Source organism: Ochotona curzoniae, unplaced genomic scaffold (assembly GCF_017591425.1).
Source record: "Ochotona curzoniae isolate NIBS_2020 unplaced genomic scaffold, NIBS_Ocur_1.0 scaffold_3554, whole genome shotgun sequence".
Classification (NCBI taxonomy): domain Eukaryota; kingdom Metazoa; phylum Chordata; class Mammalia; order Lagomorpha; family Ochotonidae; genus Ochotona; species Ochotona curzoniae.
The window spans coordinates 327,031-334,814 of NW_024467111.1; the positions used below are offsets into that span (position 1 = coordinate 327,031).

General features: G+C 43.0%; 1 pseudogene; it reads left to right on the plus strand.

Annotated features, from left to right (window-relative positions):
* The first annotated feature begins 2,229 nt into the window (after window positions 1-2,229).
* LOC121145559 lies at window positions 2,230-3,052 on the plus strand (annotated as a pseudogene).
* The last annotated feature ends 4,732 nt before the right edge of the window (window positions 3,053-7,784 follow it).

A 7,784-nucleotide genomic window follows, 5' to 3' on the forward strand; every position in this document is an offset into this window, starting at 1 on the left:
ATTGAGGGTCTGTCCCTGGGCCAAGTGAAGGGCTCCAGTTAGGGCTACTAATCCAGTTTGTGGTTTCTGATGTTTATAGGAAGGGGCATGGCATCAATTATGGTATCTGCAGTAGTAACAGCATAGCCAGCCCTCCATGTGTCCCCATGAATGACAGAGCTCCCATTAGTGAACCAGGTAAGGGTCACTAGTGGAAGGGATCACTCATGGATATGGGATGGGTGGCACATTCGTTTTTCTAAGGTTTTTATGCATGAGTGGGAAAGTTGGGTACTGGACTGAGAGGGCAGGGGAAGTAAGGTGGAAGGGTAAAGGGGAGAACAGCTCTGAAAGGATAACATGGGGTCCTTTACCAGTGAGACCAATAGGGTTAAGATATGCGATGGGGTGAGAGTTTGGAGACCCTTATAGGTAAGTCATTCAGAGAAATGATGGGGGGGATACGATAGCTGTTGTGGAGCCAAAGTTGAGTTATTTTTTTAATTCCTGTGTAAGGAGTGCTGCAGCTGCCAGGGCCCAAAAGCAAAGGGTCCATCCTAGGACACTGGAGTCTAATACCTTAGATAAGTTACTGGGACACAGGAGGGTCCAAACTGGTGCTCTAAGGATCCTATACTTGATCTTAGCCAAAAGGCCGAGAAGCGATTGCTCTAAGGATCCTAAAGCAAAGCCTGACAGCTCAGTAACATACAGTAGGAAGGGCCAGAAAGGTCAAGTAAAAATGGAGTGCCAGGGCCTGAAGAATAGCTTGCTGGAGTTTCTGAAAAGGGGTCTCTGTGGAGGTTAGGAGGTGCTCAGAGAGAGAGCCATGTGCAGCATCCTCCAGAGGACAAGCTAGCAGAGAATAACTGGGAATCCATTAGTGAAGAAAATCCCAAGGAGAAAAGCATCTGCTCTCTTGTAGTGGGTAGGGGGAGAGATGAAATTAGGTGTTTCCAATCTAGGGTAATGGACTTTTGGGAAGGGGTGAGGAGGAGTCCCAAGTAAGATACTTGGGAGGAGGATAGTTGAACTTTGGAGAGTGAAACCCTGTACCCCCAGCGAACTAGGCAGTTTAACAGAAAGGAAGTATCACTTTCTGCTATGTTGCAGTGATGGGCTGCAAAGGAGGAGATCATCCACATACTGGATGAGTTTGGAGTAAGGGAAGGTGAAGGAGGACAGGTCCCTGACCAGGGCTTGACCAAAAATATGGGGATGGGGAGAGTCCTGGAAACCTTGGGGGAGCACATTCTAGGATAATTGGGTGGAAAAATGAGAATCTGGACCTTTCCATGTAAAGGCAAAGAGGTCTTGAGTTTGGGGGTGTAGTGGTATGGTAAAGAAGGTATTCTTGAGGTATAAAACTGAGAAATGGGTAGTGTTTGAGGGGATGATACACAATAGAACATATGGGTTGGGGACAAGAGAATGTAAAAGAACAACAGCTGAGTTAATAATCCAAAGATCCTGAACTACTCTGTAAGTTCCATTAGACTTTTTTACAGCTAAGATGGAAGTGTTGTAGGGAGAGTTGGTGGGGCATAGATGACCCTTTGTTAATAAACAGAAATGATAGGCTTAAGACCTCTGAGGCTTTGTAGTGAAAGAGGGAAGGTGAGGGAGGACAGTATGGGACTGAACTGGAAAATGGGTAGGATATGTAAGCTTTATTAGAACTAGTAGGTGATGACATGTGGCAGAGGGGGTTTTTTGTGTCCCAGACTGCAGGATCCACCAAGAAAGAGGGTAATGGCAATAGAGGGCTTACCTCAGCAGTTGGGAGATTATGTACGCTGAGGATGAAGTAAAGCGAAGGTGAGCCAGAGTGAGGTGGATGTGAGAAGCAAATGAAATGGATGCTCGTAACTTACCTAAGAGGTCTCTTCCTAGAAAGTGAACTGGGCAGTGGGGAATGATAAAAATTTATAGGAGAAGATTACTGGGAGAATCACAGTTGTGAAATAGGGAAAGGACACATCTAAACGGACAGAAAAACATTTAATCAGGATGAAGCAGAAAGGACACATTCCAGGAAATAGGAGAGGACAGAACAGAGGGGTACCTGGAGACTGATAGACACAGGAAAGCAGCAGACACAATGGTGTGGTGTTGTGGTGACTGATACTCCAGCAGCATTCAGCTAAGGAGCAACCGGAACTCCCCCAGCAATCAGGTGGGAAGGGACTTTCACTGGGAGCTTGGGAGGTGAACCCAGACAAAGAACCATCCAGCCACCTTTCCTGGAAAACTCAGAATCGTCAAAGCTGCAGCATTACCATGTCTACCAAGTCGTCTATGGTTCTGGGCTACTGGGATATTCGCGGGCTGGCGCACGCCCTCCGCCTGCTCCTGGAGTTCACGGATTCTCGCTACGAGGAGAAACGGCACACATGCGGGGAAGCTCCCAATTATGATCGAAGCCAGTGACTGGATGTGAAATTCAAGCTAGACCTGGATTTTCCTAATCTGCCCTACCTCGTGGATGGCAAGAACAAGATCACTCAGAGCAATGCCATCTTGTGCTACATTGCTCGTAAACACAACATGTGTGGTAAAACTGAAGAAGAGAAGATTCGCGTGAATATCATGGAGAACCAGATAATGGATTTCCGTATGTAGCTGGTGTGGGTGTGCTACAACGCCGATCACGAGAAAATGAAGCCTCAGTAGCTGGAACAGCTGCCTGGGCAACTGAAACAATTCTTGTTCCTGGGGAAATTCTCATGGTTTGCAGGACAAAAGCTCACCTTCGTGGATTTTCTCACCTACGACGTCTTGGATCAGAACCGGATGTTTGAGCCCAAGTGCCTGGATGAATTTCCCAACCTGAAGGCTTTCATGTGCCGTTTTGAGGCTTTGGAAAAAATCGCAGCGTACATGCAGTCAGACTGCTCTTCAAGATGCCCATCAATAACAAGATGACCAAGTGGGGCATCAAAAGTGTGTGCTGAGTTAGGCCTGCTGGCACTGCTTGCTTGGTTCGGACCTGTCTCTAGGGGGCCTATACTCTATTCTCTCTGTTCTTTTCAATAAACTGCACTTAGACTAAAAAAGAAAAAAGAAAGAAAGAAAGAAAGAAAGAAAGAAAGAAAGAAAGAAAGAAAGAAAGAAAGAAAGAAAGAAAGAAAGAAAGAAAGAAAGAAAGAAAGAAAAAAAAGAACCATCCCTCCTGCTGGTCTATTTGATTGAACAGGAGCAGAGACAGAGCAGCAAATTTCACATGGACAGTGTAAGAACAGAGTGGATTTCACAGCCCAGTCAGCCCCTTAGAGCCAAATTCGGCATCATTTTGCTGAAGGAGACAAAGGCAATGGAAAGGACTGAGCATACGCTGAGCTGGTAGTGAACACATTTCTGACTCAGTGAACTGCATCCATATGGCATTCAACAGGTTCCACCCAAGACAGGTCTGGGTAGCCCTCAAATCTGATGGCCAACAGATAAAGAACTATAGTAGTGGTACATCAGGCACCATTTTGTACACTATGGCAAAAGCTTTAGGACTGCAGGGGAAAACAGTGAACTGCATATGTGCTGAGCTTGCTAGAACTCACTAAGTTTAGTAGATTGTACTGGTTCTACAGGAAAATAATACTGACTGTAGCATTATGTGGGTCAAAATAGGTCAGTGTTGCACCCAGAACCAATGTCGAACAGGTTCTGGCAAGATCAGCACCACCACAGGAGGAGGCTTATATCCCAACCCTGGAGATTCCCAAATCTTCACCAAGGACTATTAGTCTGGGCACCAAGGACTACATCTCAACTGCCAAGGAGACCACGGGGACCTGGAATACCAAGAACTCTGAGGTCATCCACCCCTCTTTGGATCTACCACACAGGATGTAAGAAGTCCAAACCCTTCCTCACAGGATCCAAGGTCATCAGAAAAACAGCCAGGAGCCCCAGTGGACTGCAAAAACAGAAGAACAGCAAGCTTCCTTCGGGACTAGGGAGAGGAGCTTTCTCTGGTCCTTACTTAGTTCCAACTTTGGATCTCCACCCTCTCTTGCAATGACCATTAGGGTCGCTCCAGAGCCCCCCACCCCAAATCACACACACACACACACACACACACACACACACACACACACACACACACACACACAAACACACAAATTAGAATAAACAGAGAACAACAAGGAAAGCTTGGAACCAGACAGGAAATGGTCAGCGTGGATTCAAACATGCCTTACTATGTAGGACACAAAGATTAGTTACTCTTCACTAAGAAATTGAAGATTTCTCTGCTCAGCCCTCCTAAAACAGTTTTGCACTTCAAATGTTGACAGATGCCTTGTTAGAGTTATAAGCCAGTTTGGACTATCCTAAAATCTGCCAAGTTCAGCAAAATTAAGCTTCAACACTATAAACTGCTGAATGCTAAAATGAAAATAGACATGAGACAGCTGAATAGAACCCTATAGGCATTTTAAGGTGTATAGCAGCCAGTTCTGTGTATAAACCAAAATTGAAATGTCAATGAAGTAGTCACAGGATGTGGTTAAGAACTTGCATTTTTTAAACATATTGGTTACACAACACCATGTAAATTAATGACTTAATGTTAGAAAATGTTGTGGATGTTATATTGTGGCTGTTATATTGGGATGGTATTCTGCCAGTTCTACTTTCAGACCAGAAATGATCTACCCAAGAAACCATTGAATTTATCTGGACAATAAGATGCTGGACTCTATGCTTGCAATGAAAGAATCTTGACTGAATGTGAACTATAATACTGCAACAAGGTGGAGGAATCCACCATGGGGAGGGTGTATGGGGATGGGTTGGGGGAATCCCAGAGCCTATGAGACAGTGTCACACAATGCAATGCAATCAATTAAAAAAATATATTTAAAAAATACTTAATTAAGCCATACCCCAACTTGCCAACTTAAAAAAAAAAGATCAGTGCCACAAACAACATAGCTATATTGAGCACCTAGTGTCTCTCTAATCCTGGGACCTGCTCCAACCAGAAGTGGGAGAAAGGTTGCAGAGACAATGGTGCAGCCTCAGCACAGTATCACAGGAGGTGGAGATTGATGAGCCAGGAGTTGGGGCTGTGGAGTTCTTGGTAAAAATCTAGCATAAGAACCAAAACCTGGAACTTGCTGGAGGTAGTGGCACAAGTGGCTGCAACCAGAGTTGTGCACCAATGCAATAAGTAAAATCAAAATATAGACCTGTGGGGGGTGACACAGCTTAGAAACCTGCCCCAAGGAGAAGACTGTGCTAACCAGAAGTACAATGACTAAGAGCAAAAGAAGAGACAAAGGCACAATGAATATTACTGAAAACTCCCCTGCAAAGGAGCAAAACCCTTTGCCAACCTCAGAGTTCACTGAGGAAGACATCGAGAAAATGGGGACACAGAATTCAGAAAACTCATTTTAAATATGAGTAGACTTGATTAAAAATTAAACCCATCCCTTACCTACAGGATACATATTTTACCAACAAAGTTCAGCAGAAATTATCTCATGGATTTTTTGTTGTTGTTAGTTTCATCTCTTCAAAACACGTTCTTCTGATTAAATTCCTCAGTGACTCATAGATATACAGTAGCATCATTTTGTGCAAGAAGGTTCTTGATTTTCTTTTTCATTTCTTCAACGACACGTTAATCATTCAGCAGCATGTTGCTTTTAACTCCTTGGTGTTGTTAATTTCTTTTTTCTTTTCATTGTTTGATTTAGTTTTGTGGCTTTTCATTTAAGGGGGATGTATTGTAGCTGTGTAATGGAGACTGTCATATCTAGCAGCATGCTATTTAACTTCATGGCACTGTAAATTTCTGTTTTCTTCCTGTTGTTGGTTTTGTATTGTGACTTTTCATTTAAGCTAATGCACAGTAACTGTGTAATGGAGACTTATATATCCAGATGTGAAGATACAACACTGTATGCATCTCTACTTCCAGACAAAGATGGACTCCTAATGAAGCTGCTTACTATATCTTGAAAATAGGATGCTGGACACTATACCATAATCCATGTGAATAATGATGGACATATAACTATGTATTAAGAACTATATTTTATTAATAATATAGAATAACTAAGTAAGAAGGGGGTAAGGGAAATCCAAGCAGCCTATGGAACCATATCATAAAATGATGATAATAATAATAATAATGAATAGGGCCCCGTGGCGTGGCCTAACGGCTAAAGTCCTCATCTTGAGTGCTCCAGGATCCCATATGGGTGCCGGTTCTAATCCCGGCAACTTCACTTCCCATCCAGCTTCCTGCTTGTGGCCTGGGGAAGCAGTCAAGGACAGCCCAAAGCCTTGGGACCCAGCACTCACGTGGGAGACCTGGAAGAGGTTCCTGGTTCCCAGCTTTGGATCGGCGCAGCACCAGCCATTGCGCTCACTTGGGGAGTGAATCATTGGACGGAAGATCTTCCTCTCTCTTTATCTCCTCCTCTCTGTATATCTGACTTTAATAAAAATTTCAAAAATCATTTAAAATAATAATAATAATAATAAATGAAAGATTTTAAAAATTAAAAAAAGAAGACAAGTGGAGCATAGGCAACTAGACATAACCATGTTCTTATTTAGAGATTATTTATGAATATAACCTTTGGTTCCTGGCTGAAGGACAGTTAAAACTGAATTTAAGAATTTTACCCAGGGCCCGGTGCGGTAGCGCAGTGGTTAAGGTCCTCGCCTTGCACACCCGGGATCCCATATGGGCGCCAGTTCTAATCCCGGCAGCCCCGCTTCCCTTCCAGCTCCCTGCCTGTGGCCCGGGAAAGCAATCAAGGACTTCCCAAAGCTTTGGGACCCTGCACCCGCGTGGGAAACCCGGAAGAGGCTCCTGGCTTCAGATCGGCATAGTATCGACCGTTGTGCTCAGTTGGGGAGTGAATCATCGGACGGAAGATCTTCCTCTCTGTCTCTCCTCTCTGTATATCCGCCTTTCCAATGAAAAAATAATAAAAATAAATCTTTAAAAAAAAAAGAATTTTACCCAGAAAAATGTTGATATGACCCAAAGAATACAAGATATTTCATGTTTGTTTTTTTATTATGTGGGCTTTGATTAAAGCTGTTATTATAATTTTACAAGGGAACCCTGAATGAAATTCCTCTGAGAGGAGAAACCTCCAAAGTGTAGATAAAAAAGAAATGTCTCGGAGTACAGATGAGGAAATAAGAGAAAGGGAACCCTTAAGAGGTCCCCCTAAGCAGAAATGCTGCTGTATTATGGCTAAAAAAAAAAAAAAGCAATGCCTCATATTACAGATGAAGATAATGGAAAATAGGAGTCTGTGAGATGCTTCTTTAACAGGAAAAGCCAACATAATGTGGCTAGAAAGGAAATGGCTTACACTACAGATGAGGAAGATGAAAAAGAACTTGTGAGGAACCCTCCTAACAGGAGACACCACTGTAAAACAGATAAAAGAAGAAGGCTTTATCCTACAAATGTGGAAATTAGAAAAAAGAAAACTCAGGAGAGATTCCCCTCATGGGACCTGGTAGAAAAGAAACTAAGGCTTCCCACGTTGAAACAGTAAAATTTCAAGATTTCTCTAAATCTTCTAGTAAGGTAAATGAGGATGGGAAAAAATAACAATGAAATATCAGTCCACACCATCTAACTCTTAAATCTGATGGAGGACATGTCCCAGTGTTTGATATTCCCCAGAGCCCTCATGAATTATGATCACATTTCTTAATCATACTTAGCCAAGAAAAAAAACCAACCTGCATATGAGAATCTAGACTTTAATACCATAATAGATTTTAAGAAAGTCTGTACATTCTATGGATCCATTTCTTCATAT